Source organism: Seriola lalandi, unplaced genomic scaffold, assembly GCF_002814215.2.
Source record: "Seriola lalandi dorsalis isolate HSWRI2012SDOR001 ecotype SW California unplaced genomic scaffold, Sedor1 jcf7180002054735, whole genome shotgun sequence".
Lineage (NCBI taxonomy): Eukaryota > Metazoa > Chordata > Actinopteri > Carangiformes > Carangidae > Seriola > Seriola lalandi.
Window position 1 is genome coordinate 807,584 of NW_019525288.1, and position 16,766 is coordinate 824,349.

At 43.0% G+C, this 16,766-nt stretch overlaps 1 long non-coding RNA gene across 1 annotated transcript in view; it reads right to left on the minus strand.

The window, feature by feature from the left end:
* Window positions 1-787: 787 nt before the first annotated feature.
* The window catches only part of LOC147818075 (uncharacterized), a 17,473-nt gene continuing 1,494 nt past the window's right edge, over window positions 788-16,766 (minus strand). Inside the window, exon 2 of the long non-coding RNA XR_015438344.1 lies at window positions 788-922. This is a non-coding gene — a long non-coding RNA (uncharacterized LOC147818075). The remainder of the gene's footprint in view (window positions 923-16,766) is intronic.

Genomic DNA, 16,766 nt, shown 5'->3' on the forward strand with positions numbered 1-16,766 from the left:
ATACCCGTCCATATGGTCAGGGCATCAGCAGCGGGCTATATCTGCTCATCAAGTCCTGTCATTGTCATCAACCACTCTGCTCATACACTAGTCCATGTTCATCTGTCACACATGCACACACACAGACACAGGACTGACACAGCAAGATATGGTCGTATACTTATTTATGAGGGAAAGATGAGGTTGGATGAGCAGCTGTCCTGTTGAAGCATTTATAAATGTTCTCCTCGAACATTTCATTTGAAGAATCATTGCACAGAATTTCTTACCTGACTCCAATCTTTTGCCTGATCTTACTTTTCAAGGGACACTGCAATTCTCCCAAAAATGTTATAAGAGGTCAAATGAGTCCCACTTTAATTTTTAAACTATATCATGATTTGTGATATCTTGTAATCAGTTTTCATCTGTACTAATGAAATAATTTGCCACCTCAACATCAATCCCAACACCAATCGTTGATTGGTGTTGGGAGCTTGGGGCTTTTTTAGACATACCCATCTGCTGTCTCGCACCTCCTAATCTGCAACACAGTGCACACACACAAGCATGCGCACGCACACACACACACACACACACACACACACACACACACACAAGCATGCGCGCACGCACGCACACACACACACACACACACACACACACACAAACACACACACACACACACAAAGCCATTACTGGTGCCACCATACTGTTCTACATATATTTACTCAAGCAATATGCTTTTTTGCCTTAACTTTGCATCTGTATCAATGACTGTAGATAATAAAGATGAATAGAAATTGCATGAGATCAATCTTCATTTTTATTAATTTGCATGAGAAACCTGCCATACTGTGACGGACCAAATCCTTGACATGCTTCCAGGTTAGAGGCATGGCTCTGGCTGTGCTCAGCAGGATAATGAGAAGATGAAGAAGGCCTGGAAGAACACAGGAGAGAAAAGAGAAGAAAGCTACATTATACATACACTGAAGAGAAAGGGCGTGTGAGGAGATGGTGTGATATGGATATTGGATACAACATACCAAATTAAGCATGTTATATTGAAAGAGGACATGGGGACCTGGGCTTGAGGAAAAACAGATTACTTGCGAGAGATCCAAAAGCGATAGAAAGAGATAGAGAGAGTGGGAAGGAGGGTAAGGGAAGGACAAAGCTGAAGGCATGTGAAAGCTGAGATAACCGGTTATCCCTGCATCATCTCAGTCTGCGTTTATCTTTGTCTGCCTCTTGCCGTATCTTTCCCCATCTTTGAGCCTCACCAAATAATAGAAACCTTGAAACAAAGCCCAGTGTGAATGTGGTTTTTAATTGGTCTTCAAAATCCATAATTAACACGGCGGCTTAACATGCACACAACACACTTCCTGCCATTACTTGGAGATTGCACTTGCGTTTTCGCATATGACACTTTGCACTGAGGAAAATTATAAATGTTGCATTTATTCCACTCCCAGCTAGATTTAGGCATGATTCATTTGGCGCCTTGTCTGATTAGATGACTAACCCACAATCAATTTTCTACAAAGAAATAAAATAAATCAAAGCAAAAGAAGTAAATAATGAATGCAGAGGTGTCAGGACATGAAGGGGACAAAAGGTCCATAAGCTGAATATCAATGGTGACCCTGTTATGAGGAAATGAAGAGGGGTTTTATAAATCTTTACTTTGGCTGGTTTGTCTTGCTGGTAAGCAGGCAGGCCCGTATGGACAGGCTAATACTCAGCAGATCAAAGGGATTGGGATATTGTTTATAGGATCAGCTGAACAATGGGCAGGGGAGCCCTCCTCTCCACTCTCTATCTCTGTTTTGCCTCAGGCATTATAGAGGACTGCCCTGCGCCCTTCTCTCCCTCTACTCCTTCAATCCAAGACTTCTCCTCATCTTGACCTGTCCCAACCTGCTTTACACCCTCTGTTCCTGTCCTCCTATCCTCTTGTGCCCCCCCACCCCCCAACCTTCCAATCTGTGCCCTTATCCTCTGCAGTCAGGGACAATTTCAGGGACTACTTGTCCTGATTGTTGTTGTTGACCAATCATCCTCCAGTGCTGTTTGCCCTCTGGTCACCTGGCCCCACACCACAGCAGAGGGGATTTCGGGCTGACAGTTGCCCCTGGCGAAGTGCAAAACAGACTGAGGGACAAAGTGGGTGATGGGATAGGAGGGGAGGAGATGGGGGTGGGGGTGAGGAGTTGCATGGCTGCTTCAGTCAGTTCCAGCCCTGGGAGACAGCTGGACTCCCTCTCACCTCCTGGCTTGTTGAGGTCAGCCCTGTTACCACAGCCACAAGGTCCAAATCCTTGGGCTGGAACATAACCAATGTGTATGGGATTTGGCCAAGAGAGAGGCCTACTACCACTGCCCAATTAATGTGGATCAGAAAACACCCCGGGACTACACTTCTATAGGTCACTAGTTTATCTGCAATGATTAGCATATTGTTGTTTACAAAGTAAATAATTAATGTCTAACTGCTGCACATTTAATGAACAGAAAAAATACATATCATGAAAAATTAAAAGGATTTAATTCTATGTCATTATCTAGATGAAATGTTATATGTCCAGAGATAACATCACAAGAAGACAAAAGACTTTCAAAGGAGGAGGGAAAAAAAGGAACACACAATGCACATGACAAAGAATCAAAACCTCATAAAACTTCTTTTTCTGATTGTATCTAACTTTCTAGGAGAGCAGCACAAGCTTGGCAGCTGTGTTTTGCATCTCTGATTGTCTTACACATATTTCCTTTTTATCAAATTTCCTGAAAGGTGTAATTATTTCGGCCCCCTTGAAATATCCCCGGCGTGCTCGCTCGTGTTCGTGTGGTGCTCAGCACATATAATTTAATTTGAATTCATCACTCCCCCTCCTGTCAGTTAATATATTCATGACTTCCAATTCCCTCAGAGCTGTCCCACCACCTGGAGTGTCCTCCCTCATCTGTGTCACTCCTCCCCCCTCCTCCTCCCCGATGCTTCCTCCTCCTCACCCCTCTTGGCCCTGCGGGATCCCTGGGGGCCCATGAAGGGGTGTTAGGGCCAGGGTCACAGAGGCTGGGGGGCCCGCTGTCATTAGGGTGCAGTGGAATGTGTTAGCAGGGACCAGCTGGGACCAGCCAGCTCTGTCCCGGCCCTTCCTCTGCTGGTGCTGCTGGTGTTAGTGTGTATGTGTATGTATGTGTGTGTGTGTGTGTGTGTGTGTGTGTGTGTGTGTGTGTGTGTGTGTGTGTCTGTCTTCCGTATGTTTGTCAGTGACAGTGGTAGCACTAGGGAGACGGTGACACCTGCAAATAACAGTGATGAGATGGCAGAGATGGGTTTTCACACTGCTGAACTCAGTGTTATTCTGCAACATCTTCTGTTGTTCAAAAAGGCTCAACTGAGAATAGCGGAGTATGGATTTGTTAGCCGTGTTCATATCTCTATTTTTGAATCATAGCTTTGACGGATCCAGGGTTGAAGTCTCCAGATTCATATCCAAGATTCACATCTGTATTTGATGCTTGGATTCGCCAACAAAAGAAGCTCACAGCAACATCAGCAGTCTGACTATTGTTGGACTGAGGACATATTTCAGATTTGCAAGGTAGCAAAGTGAAAGATTATGAATACTGTTTGGATGACAGTGAAATGTTTTCATGTTTCATCAGTGTGACTTCCTCCTCCTCCTCTTTGGGAAAAAAGATACATTATTTATCCTCTGCCAAAATATTACATCATTCAATAAAATGCTAACTGAGTAGTCATGTTCCTTTGCAGTTCCGTGGGAGAAAGGACCAAGCTCCAGCTTCAAAATGCTCCTCTCCTCCTTTCATATTCTCTCTATCTTTCATGTTGCACCTCTGTACCAGCCTCTCGACCGACACTGACTGAATATGTCCCTTCTGTGTGGTAAATATTTCATGGTGGGGGCAGCTCGAAGTTTGATCGTTGCAGGGTGCCGGTGTAGGAGTTCAAAGGAGACTGCGGGCCCTCTGACAGCCAGCCAGAACAGAGTGGAGGAGGAGGAAGAGAGACTGGGGGTAAGACAGGAGGTGGGGGAAGAGGAGAGAAGGCAAGTGGGGAGGGGGTGAGGGAGTAAGGGAGGGAGGCACTGCTGCCTGCTCAGTTTAAATTCAGCACCACCAATTTCCTGGACAGCTCCCTCAGCTTTCAACAAAGTGGAAAACAAGAAGTTGTGCTGTTTTTTTCCTGGAAAATTTTGAACCGATTTCTGTATTGAGAGAACATGTATTTTTATCCATACACAATACTACATAATTACATAATTGAGGGAACGAGAGTAACAGACAGATTCTTCATGCAAGTCATTATGAGCAAATGCGTATATACATGTGTGTGTTACCCATACATGAGCATACTCAGCTTGCAGTGTGTTAGTAGATGTGTGTGTGTGTCAGTGTGTGTGTGTGTGTGTGTGTGTGTGTGTGTGTGTGTGTGTGTGTGTGGGGGGTTCATTATTAATCAGGGCCCTTCCCTTAGTGCGCGAGCTGCTCACACTCCATGGCTTAATGACTGAAAATGAGCCGTAATTATGGGCTGTCAGTCCAGTCCCTGGCACCCCCTCTGCTCCTCCATCTCATGGGTCCATGTCCTCCCCTCTGCTGCACCACACCCAGACAGCCATCACTTACCACCATCACTTATGATATATATTTGAATTGCCTGCTGTGCCCCTACACATCCCCTCTTCTGTTATTAGACCAATATAGCATGATAAAGAAATATATATACATACAGACAGACACAAACACGTGTGTGTGTGCGCGTGTGTATACATATATATATATATATATATATGCTTCCTGTTTTCCTGCTATCCATCTCGTCTTTTTCTCTCTCTCACCCTCCCTTCCTCTTGCTCTGTGCACTTAAGCTCATCGTTATGCAGCGTGTGGTTTATCAGAGCTGATGATGAATTTGTTTATGAGTGGAGAGAGCTGATTTCCCCTGAGTGGTCTTTCTCGCTCTCTCTTTCTCTCTTACTCTTTTTCTTTTTCTCTTTCTCCTTTTCTGTGAATCAGTCCATCCAATCAAAGAGAACCCCCAACCCCTCCAGCCCTTTCCACCCCTGCAGGGTGCTTCACCATTCTGACATTTGGATTTAATTCCAGCCAGCCCTGAGCTGGAGGGGTCACTAACCATTGGACTATACAGAGGGACATGCAGATATGATAGAGATCCTGATTTACTCATAACAATATTTAGAATGTGGTGAATTGTTTGCACAACACTGCCAGCTGAATCTCTTTAATCACGCTCTGTAGTTGTGTTAATGTCGTTTTTTCCCTCCTGCAGCAGCAACTGTGAGATAAAGCACTAGGTTGTACAATGAATGGATTGCAGGCTACACACAGACACAAACATGGACAGACACAGTCAAAGAAACCCACATTTAACAATAGAATCCAACTGTGTCCTGAAAGCTCTCATACATGAGTAATGTGTTGCTTGTTTAAGTCTTCAGCATCTCATGCAAGATGGCAAGTTTAAAAATGTAGGCATGTTGGTGCTACAGACAATACAAACCATCTTGTCTGACAGGTCCCCCTCCTGGGCCTTTCAATATAAGCATGCTGTTTGAAATCTGCCTGCATACACACATGTACTGCATGCATATACACAGGCGCCTTCACACACGCAAACACACACACACTAATATCCCTGTTGGAGGTGGTGGAAGTGCCAGCTATTATCAATTAATCTTTGCTGTGTTTTTTCTCTTGCAGAGAGTGGTACCATATGGTTCTCTGTCAGCTACTGCTTTTAATTTACTCCTTGCGTCTGCTGTGAAAACATCCTATCTAAATTGCTGATTGGATAGAGGGAGTATAGGGAGACATGAAGGAGAGCACTGCACTGTACACACATTACACTGTATGTATAATACATGTCTTATTGTGCCTGCAATAAGTCATACAAAATATGAGTTTGCACAGACTAAATTTTGTACTACCTCTCCTACATTACACTACACACCAATGTGCAGATGCCGTGAGCATGACGGTTTTGCTGTAGGAGAGCATGTACAATAACCCTCCCTTTCATGTAGCCTACAAATAATAATAAAAAAAGTAATGAACAATCTAATAAACAATTTTTTTTTTAATTGATCAACTCTAAGTCCCACAATGCATTGCACAAAAAGGTGGTCAATATTTTTGTCAATTGTTGACAATGATAAGACATCTCAGAAAAAAAAATTGCATGTAAAATTTCTTTTTTTTTTTTTTTACTATTTCTGTTTGTGAAATTTGTTTTGCAATGGCATCCCAAACTTGCACTTTGACTGGTATGCATGTATGATTTTTAACTGAACTACTATTGTGTGGACAGAGTCTGGACTACTTGTTTAGAAGGAAGCTACTGTTTTAGTTGATACGCTAAGACTAACACGCCTACATTTGAAGTTGTGATGAATTGTCCAACACTGTGAACTGAGAAAAGAGTAGAGATGTAATCTCGCAAGACAAACATACCTTCAATACCTACAGAATAAGGACAGAAGCTGGAAGTAGGCGTTAGTAATTCTAGTCATTTTTTCAGCTGCCCCTTAGTAATAAGACTTAATGATCCTGTACTGTACAATACTGGAGCAAGAAAGCAACCGACACTGTAAAATTTCTTTAACTAACACTATTCTGGCAAACAGTACAAGGCCAAGACTGTAACACATGGGATAGGCAGCCACAGTGCATTCAAAAAGTATTCAAACCTCTTCAAGTTTTTAACATTGTGTTATGTTGCAGCCTTATGCTAAAATAAAATCAATCTACAATCAATACCCGATAAGTCAAAGTGAAAACACAATTTTTGAAAATGTATTAAAAAGGGTTAGGGTTAACACAAAGCACATTGAGGGCATTTACTCACTACTTAGTTGAAACACCTTTGGCAGCGATTACAACCTCGAGTCTTCTGGATATAACACAACAAGCTTTGCACACAATAATTTGAGGATTTTCTGCCATTCTTCTCTGCAGATCCTCTCAAGCTCTGTCAGATTGGATGGGGATCGTCAGTGCACAGATATTTTTAGGTCTTGACTGGGTTCAGTCAAGTCAGGGCTCTGAATGGGCCACTCAAGGACATTCACAGAATTGTCCATAAGCCACTTCTGTGTTGTCTTGGCTGTGTGCTTAGGGTTATTGTCCAATTGGAAGGTGAACATTTGGCCCAGTCTTAGGTCCTGTGCTCTCTGTACTTTGCTCTGTTCAGCTTTCCTTCAACCTTAACCAGTTTCCCTTTCCCAGCTGCTGAAAAACACCCCCACTGCATTATGCTGCCACCACCATGCTTAACCATTGGGATGGTATTGGGCAGGAGTTGAATGGTGCCTGGTTTCATTCGAACATGACACTTACAATTGAGGCCAAACAATTCAATCTTGGTTTCATCAGACCAGAGATCATTGTTCCTCTGAGTCCTTCAGTAGCTTTGTAGCAAACTTTCACTGAGGAGACATCACGTGTGTGCCTTTCCAAATCATGTCCAATTAAATTGAATTCACCACAGGTGTGCTCCAATCAAGGTGGAAACATCTCAAAGATCATCAAGAGAAATAGGAGGCACCTGAGCTAAATTTCAAGTGTCATAGCAAAGTATGTGAATACTTATGTCAATGTGATATTTCAGTTTTTCCTTTTTAATTATACATATATTTGAGTATAGATTGATGAGGAAAAATTTTTATTTCAGGTTATGACAAAATGTGAAAAATAAACTGAAGGGATCTGCACACTTTCTGAATGTACTGTAAATGCAGCAATGCCAAAATTACTACAAGGTCGAATACTGTTCCTGAGAGCTTGGTGTGGCGATCTCTCAATGCTTGTCAGAATAAATACTGCTAACTCTTATGCATCTGCTTGACTGTGAGCAAAAATGATTTGATCAACAACTACAAGTATGTTTGAATGACTCTAGCATCTATAAAGATTAACATCCACAATAAAAGCAGTGGAGAATTTCTAACAAATTTTCCTACCTTATCAAAGTGGCCATTCTGTTCAAATTCAGTTTTCCTCACCATCACAGCTTGTAATAATTAGTACAGCTAGATGTGAATAGCTCAAGGTTACTACACTTCTTAGATGTTTTCTGAAGTGCTAGCAAATCCATGGGGGTTGGGGAGCAGAGCCTTTTTCTCCACCCTGCTGTGTGTGGGTGTAAAAGGGGTAGAGGTGAAGATGGAGAGGTCCTCTCTGTTGTGGAGGAGGGGTTAAGGACAGATGTATGTGTTTTTTTTCCTGGATGTGAAGGTCTCTGGTGGGAAAGGGAATATGTGGGTTGGAGTGATGGTAAGGTGAATTTCAGTGTGTGTGTGTGTGTGTGGCATGGTGTGCCTGTGTTTGATGGATGAGGTGTGCTCATGTGGTCTCTCACCACAGATATTATGGTCAAACAGACAATCCATCAGTGCATATTGGACCAGAGGATTCTTCCACACCCACCAGCCCTGTGCACTGCAAAGTAGTATTGTAGTGTACCCTCTATACACTTTCTAAGAGTGATAAAAACTGTATAGTATGTCATATGCTTCTCTACAAGACACATATAATGCAAACATTTATTTCAAATATTCATACATTTAGCAAATATTGCAATAAATTACAAAAAAAGCTTAAATCTAAGACCACCAATGTAGTAGTGAGCCAATAGAAAAGGTGACCCCATGCTCTGCCACAAAACCTCAACGAAAGATGCAATGACATATTGTTATTGGTTAAGTTATTTGGAAGCATTGTTTTGTACTATATATTTCTTTTATTTGGTTTCAAAGCAAGAGCCAGCAAACAAGCATGCAAATACTGTACCACTACCATGATAATGAAGCCTTCTGAGAGAGAGCATGGAAGCCAGCAGCACTGTCGTTAGGAGCGAGCCCGGCCGCTGAGTAGTGCTCAGGTGCCTGGTGGTGAAGGCCAATCATCACAGGGTTGGCTCTGCCTAATGAGGGGATCTCCATGATCTAGTATCCAGGACAGGGTACCCTGACCCTCATTCACCAGTCCTCCCAGCTCCAGGCACCAGCTGTGGCCATGCCCTACTGGTACACGATAAGAACTAAGGAAGATACATGCTCATGTTACATCAAGTTGACCTTATGTCATATAGTCTCTCAGAAGCGGGAAATTATATTTTGATAGTGATTTCAAGGCTGGTGTTCTTTTTTTTTTACTTTAAAAAACTGGCTATATGAGGCCTTACCTCTAGATAAAATTAATTGCTGCTCATTGTTTTTGCACTAAAAACTTCATCATCATGTATCATGTTTTTAATTGGAAATTTTGAAGTTTATGTTTCAATTTATTTATTTATTGCCACCTGAAAGTAAAAACGTCACTATTTTAAAAATAATAAAGACGGCAGGTGACAAACCTAATAAATATCCAGCATCCATCCATCCATCATCTATAGGTTCGTGGGGGGGGGGGCTGGACATTGGGCTGACATTGGGCAAGGGCGGGTTACACCCTGGACAGGGCACCAGTCCATCACAGGGCCGACATACAGAGACGAACAACCAGTCACGCTCACATTCACACCTATGGGAACTTCAGACTCACCAGTTAAGCTATTGTGCATGTTTTTGGTCTGTGGGAGGAAGCCGGAGCACCCGGGGAGAGCCCATGCAGGCACAGGGAGAACATGCAAACTCCACACAGAAAGGCCACAGGCCCGAGGTTGGAACCCAGAACCTTCTTGCTGTGAGGTAACAGCACTAACCACTGTCTACCGTCATCCAGCATGCGGTAGAAAATGAGGAAATATGATCAAGATGCTGGAAACAGCAAATATGCCGTAACTCTAAATGACACCACCCACAGCAAGTTAAATGTGTACGAGAAGGTGGAGTTCTTCTGCTCTCTCCTTTATATCATGTTGTCAGGTTTCTGTATGATAAACTAAAGTAACAAAAGAGTGATTAAAAAACATGAAAACATATACATGAATAATTGCAGATTTACAAGACCTGAAAACAAACAAACATGTTTTTGATTTTCATTGAAAGTCACAGGAGGAATCAAATTGAGTCAGATAAATTAATTAATTTCAGCATGCTATCCATTGCTTTTTAGACAGTTGCTTTCAGCAAAGGCATTCTGTGCAAGGTTTTATAACTAACCTTGCAACTACTGTATTACAAAAAGGGCTGGTATTTTTGTTCTTAAATGGGAATGTCAGATGCTTTCTAAAGCAGAGAACCTTGAGGTGTTTCAGTGTAGGGACTTCATTATACCATTCTGAGCATTCTCTTCTGTTCAGAAATTTAAGAGTTATTCACCATTCACTGTGTTCTCTTTTAATCAAAACTGGAATTACTGCAGCAAAACAACTTTTACCACAGTACGTGAATACAGTGAGAACAACTGTGTTTGGCTGTGTGCAGTCCACAAATTCTTGTCAGTGTCATTGTGTGTTTGTGTGCATGTGACCAATTTCGATCATTCGCATTCCGATGAATTTTCAAAGAGTACCTATGAGACAAAACAGGTTGTTTGTCAGTGTCTTCCAAAACCACCCAAGTGAAAAAAAAAAAAAGCTTTTTAAAAAACAGAAAGGGGGCATGTCATTGCCAATCTCTAACCTCCAATGTCCTGTCATTTCTGCAGTGCAGACAGTATCCAAAAACACACCCAATCTCTTGGTTAAGTTAGGGAGGTTTCTAAGGGAGTTTTTCCTCCCCACTGTCACCAAGTGCTTGCTCATTGTGGGAACTGTTGGGTTTCTCTCTATGATATTGAAAGGTCTTGACCTTACTCTGTAAAGTGCCTTGAGATAACGTTGGTTATGATTTGGCACTATACAAATAAAACTGAATTGAATTGAAAAAGCTCTGCTACTCTACATACTCTGTCTTGAGGTCTAGGTGCTATAAATACTGTGAAAGTATCAAAAGGCTCGATCCATGGAGAAATGCACACTGCCAATCAGAAACTGTCCATCAGCTATAAAATATCTTACCTCAACTGTGTCCTAATTCAAGGTCCGCAACCTTCAGTGGACGCAGCCTACGAAGGTGTGGCCCTTTGTAGCCATCATGTACTGCGAAGACTGAACCGACATGAGACCACGGAGGATTTTCACCTTACGTCACCAGCTGTGCCCACCCTTAACTCCTGTCGCCCTGCGACCTTGACGACACATGACTTCTTTTCACAAAAACTTGTTTTAAGTTGGTTTCAACAGTTGTGCCGTCAGCTGTTGAAGTGAGCAGGAACACAGCATTTACATTGAGAAGTCTAATTCGTGGGCTCTCTGTCGGTGCTGTGTGCTGTCATTACCTATGCGCTATAAATCGTGGATGAGTTGGGCCACGAAGGATCCATCTGTTGGATCCTTCACTGCCCAGGAGAAGAAAGCTGCAATTCTGGGCCCTTGTACTTGTACAAACACTGACATTTCTGTAATAGTAAAACAAACAGCAAGAACAAACAGTATAATGGTACAGAGGTTTAATATAATGAGTATAAGCTACTTCTATATTAGAAATCATAAGAAAATGTAAAGAAATATAAATGGCTGTATTATAGCTTCATCCACCTTTATTGCACAAGAAAAACCTTATCGTTTCTCAGAGCAGATATCGATTGGGTACTGGATTATGATTTAATTAGCTTATTGGCAGAGAGAGAACATCATTTCTTTAATCATCGTCAATATCAAACTGGGAGATAGAAAACAAGTAGATCAAATAATGCTAGAATTAGCAAATGTCACAAATTCCTACTCAATATTTATCGTTGTGGGGAGTTTTTTGGCATTTATTTGTTAAGAGTCTTTTTTTTTCTGTGATTTTAAGATGCTGGCATTAGATGAAAATTACGTTGTCATTGAATGTATTCGAATGTTTGGCAGAACACTCTCAATATTCTCCAATATAGTCAAGTTCATCAATACCTCAACCGGTCCACCTAATATAACAGGAGGACAACGCAGAGTGTATCAACTTAATCACAAATACAAAAGATCATTCAGAGTAGTTTCTGAATAAAAGCAACACAAAACTGAGCAACTCATTCACAACGGATATCTAACCATACGGAGCCCTGGCAACTTGAATAGTAATTGATCAGTATGCAAACAAGTGCCTCATATACAAATGCAGTGTGAAATACATATTTGATCACACACGAAGCTGGATCTGAAAAAAAGATGACCCTGATGATGTGGTGTAGGGTTTATTTTGCCTGCTGAATGAATGCATTCAGCAGGCAAAAAAACAAAAAAACAGTTTGTTTTGTACTAGCTGGGGCCGCTGATCTTAAAATCAAATTAGCAAAACAAATCAACCATATGATGCGCAGGCTTGCTGATTGCTGCTTTTTTTTTCTCCCTTCTTTTTATTGGCATTTTTTTCTCCTTCTCTCCTTTCCTCCTGAAGTTGCAGCTTTCTCACCACGAGGGTCCCTGTGGACCGGACCAGATGTTCCAGGCAGCACACTTCCCCACTCTCTGCCTCATGGAATATTCATGGGCAACCAGGCACCGCAGCACAGCACAGCACCGCGCCGCACAGACCAGAGACCACTTATTTATTTATTTATTTATTTCATCACCCTGCTGCCTGGCTGTCTAATGCACAACAACGGTTCAACATACAAGAGCATCTTCTTACCTTCCGGTTTCTCTCAGTCACTCACCACATCCTTTTTCAATTATAGTGGATCTTTTCATTGATGCAACAAATCTGCCTTCCTTCTCTGTGGGTATTTTGATGGGTCCAACTCTCTTGTGCCCTTCCTTCCTACCTTTTTTTTTTTTACCCTTTCCCTTCTACTCTTTCTTTCTCTCTCTGCCTCACTTTTATTAGGCAGATGGGTGGGGAGTGAATGGAGTGTTGAATAACTGATGTTTGTCTGTGAAGCCTAATGGTAGTGCTTAAATACAATGCCATTATTTACAACCCTGCCTAATGCATTGGGACACTTAAATTCTTTGTTTGGTGGTGATAATTGGGCTAAATGCTCTACAGTAATGCATCCTGTTGGGCTGTTAGTGACATGTTTTCCATGATGGATCGGCTGTTTGGTTGTTGTTTGGACAGAGGTTTGGAGGCCATTACTTATAAGCAGACGCCCAACTACCATTAATGATTTGTCTCAATGGCCAAATAATGACACGAGGAACCTGGAAACATATTGTTCTTCTAACCTTCATTCACTTGAAATAGAGTGGTCACCACCCCACCCCCCAAAAAAAAAAAAAAAAAATCTCTATTTAAGGAAGTCAGGGTCAAGAGTAGAAGGTGAGAGAAGGGCTGAAGGAAGGATAAAGAGATCATTTTCAAAGCAGTGCAAAGACAAACCAGCTTTCTGGGTACAAAAGGAGACAAGGAGGCAGAGAGCCAGGCGGTACCTCTGCTCCACTTGACTGCGGTCCAAAATGACAGCTGACGGCTGCCGCGCAGACATCATGGATGAGCAGATGTGGCGGCAGCTTTCCAAGTGCAGCAACACTTCATCCCTCCACTCTTACTCTCTATTCCCCTCTCCTTCTCCTCCTTCTGTTTCTTCTTCTTCTCTGCCTTCACATAGATGCTCTGCATGCCCGTCTGTCCATTCGTCCCTCTATCTTTTCTCTTTGCTTGTGTCTGTCTGTCTCTCTCTCACTCGTCTCATCTCCTCTTCTTGCTGACTTATTTGCTCACCTTTAACCCTTAGACTTTCCTGTTTTATTTCCCTGTGCAGTGACAGTTGTGAAAGAGCCACCAAGTGGAGGTTTGTCTTTAAAAAGACACTCTTCTGATGCCAAGCAATTGTTCAGTTTCAGGGACTGATCTCTATGCAGTCTCCCAGCATGCACCTGTGGTAAAGAGATTATTTAGCTCTCTCCCAGCTGAGGCGCAGCTGACTACTCTCTGGCCCACATCCGGGACTATTTCCACTCCAGATAATCAAATTGCTTTTACATCATCTGCTAATTAAAAGCTAATATAATTCTTCAATTATTAGCTCCTCTCAACATTTAATTTTTATCATTTGGCTGAATACTACCATGCACGTCCTTCTCTTTCCCTGATTTCTTACTTTCATTTTCTCTCCGTCTCTGCAAGCGTGCGTATCTGGATCTACCATCTCTCTCCAGGTAGACTTTATTCCGATCACTCGATGTTTATGGTCTCCTCTGGTCCAGGAGATAGTAATCCCCACACAGCAGCAGGGAAAGAAAAGCAGGGATCCACAGCGGGATGAGTTTATCAGGAGTGTAGGTCAACTAGGCCAGTTAATAATGCTGTTATCTTGGAGGCAAGGAGGAAAGGGAGGGGGGAGGAGGGAGGGAGGCAAGAAGAGTGGAGATGCGGGGTAAGAGAGAGAGAGAGAGAGGGAGGGAGGGAAGGGCGCAGAGAGATAATAAAAGTAAATAAAAGAAGAAAAATAAGGAGTGAGAGGGAGGGAGGTACAGCGGAGGGAGGACAAGAAGTGCAAGAGGGAATTAGTCCATGGTTCAAAAGGAGCTGTGCCCACAGAGAGAGAGCCCTGCTGGGTCTATGCAGCGGGGGCAGGTGGCAGTCTGGAGGGCTGTGTGTATGTGTTGGTTGGTGTGTACGCGTGCATGTGGCTGTTTCTTTGTGTACAGTATGCAAAGGCAGGTCTGCCATATTCAATATTCCTGTCAGCCTGGACTTAGAATACCAAAACAACCTGTCTGGGAGTATACAGATGCTCCTGCCTCTCCACACCTTCCTACCTCTCCTCATCCTCCTCCTCCTCCTCTGCTCTGTTTTCTCCCTTCGCTCTTCTCACACATATGGTCCACCGTTTCGAGTGCTATTCCTCTGACAAAACTGATATTTGTTTCTAATGGGGATTTAAGTTTGAATAAAACATTTGTTTCAAGAGATCATTGATGTGTGCTAATAGAAAAATCGCACTACCACCGCATTTTGTCTAAAGCCACAGAGATCTGTGCAGTTGCACAGATGTTGGCTGTTGTAACAGAGACAATTTACACATTTTGATCTCTGTCAGTGCTGGTGAGTGGAGACAAAATGCTGTCTGTTGCTGAAGGCACAACTTTGCAGAGATAAGAAAGTAACAAGGTTTGCAATCTCTTGTGTAAAAACTGAAAAAAAAAAAAATCACTCAGATGTGTTTTGGGCTTCTATCTGCTGTGGATTTGAACAGGGGGTAAAACCCCCCCCCCAAAAAACACAACATCGTAACATTTCTGTGGATTTCTCTTCTCTGCTCCCTCTCACATTTAGACAAACCTCATAAGATATGCTTGTAGTGTTGAGAAGAAGGCATGCTCTGCAGAACAAATGGTGTTAATTTGCCGCGCCTCTCTGAAGCTGCACATTAGAGAGAAGCCTTCAGGGAGAGAGGGAGGGGAGGGAGGAGACGTGGGGTTGAGGGGGTGGCTAGGGGTGGCGGAGGTGGGGAGAGGATGGAGGGTGGAGGAGGAGGAGGCAGCAGCTGTGCTGGAATTAATGTCTGCATGCCAAATTAGAAACACCATGCATCTCCGTCAGAGATTCACAGAAAAAAAAATTAGGGAAGGCACGGAGGGAGAGGGAAAGAAACAGAAAGAGAGTGACAGAGACAGACATAAACAGAAAAGATACAGATAAAGATAGCTAGATAGATAGATAGATAGATAGATAGATACTGTACAAAGATTGATTGATCTAATAAAAAACATTTAATCCTCGTTTATCACTTTGTCTTTCCACAGTGTGACATTGTACCTACAGAATATCCTTCATGTCACAGTCACACATATGTGTTGTTTAGGTATGCGTATCACATGCCTCCGTGGTGGCTGGTCGGAAAGACGAGTACATATGTGTGCATGTGTGTCGTTGATGGAACACCCTTACAGTAGCGGTGCAGGGCTGGTGGGGGCCACCGGTCCCAGTGGTGCCCCCTGGGGAGAGAGCATGCATAGCATTATCAGGCAGGGGATCAATAATGAGAGTACAGGCTCTCTCTAATGATAGCTGCAGGCCACAGGGCCAGGGGCCTCAGGGTACAGAGCTGGCAGGACAGCCCTCATGAATACAGGATAAGATTGGAGGAAACTGTGTGTATGTATGTGTGCGTGTGTGTGTGTGTGCGTGTGTTATGTACAGGTCGAGTGTGTGTCTCTGTGTATGCGCCTGTATGGGCCAATATGGGTGAGAAGTATGTCAGATGAAGGACACAGAGAGCAGATGGCTGGTTGGAGCTGTATGAACACCTCACCTCATCTCTCCCTGCCTCTGTGCATCATTCAGCCTTTTTCCTCTGCAGCATTATTCAGTGTGTCTCACTGCTCACCACACAACCCTGAATCCTCCAGTAAACAAACACAGAGCATAATCTATATCGTACACAACAATTCTGGTATCCTGAGATTGTCAGGGTTCACTCAGTTATACTGCCCTGCAATATATTCCTGGTTAACAACTTTCTGTACGGGTTGAGTGCAGGTGTATAGTCTATAGCTCTATCAGACAGAATTAGCATCATTGTCGTCCTCTTCATGATTCCTCACAGACGCGAGCTGCAGCGGGTCACATAGCAGAACGACCATATAGAGCGACAACAAGATGAGAACAACAACATGCTCATTAGCTCATTTCTGTCTTTTTTTTCTCTCTTTCTCTGCTGAGCTAAATTAACCATCCCATTTCTCTTCTTTGTGTGTCCTCTGCAGAAACAAAGCCATGCCCCCCCCCCAGCACACCCCTTCCTCCCTGCCTTGCTTCCCCTCCCTACTCCCCACCCATCCTGTCATTGTAAAGTGTGCGTCTCCTGTCTGACCGTAC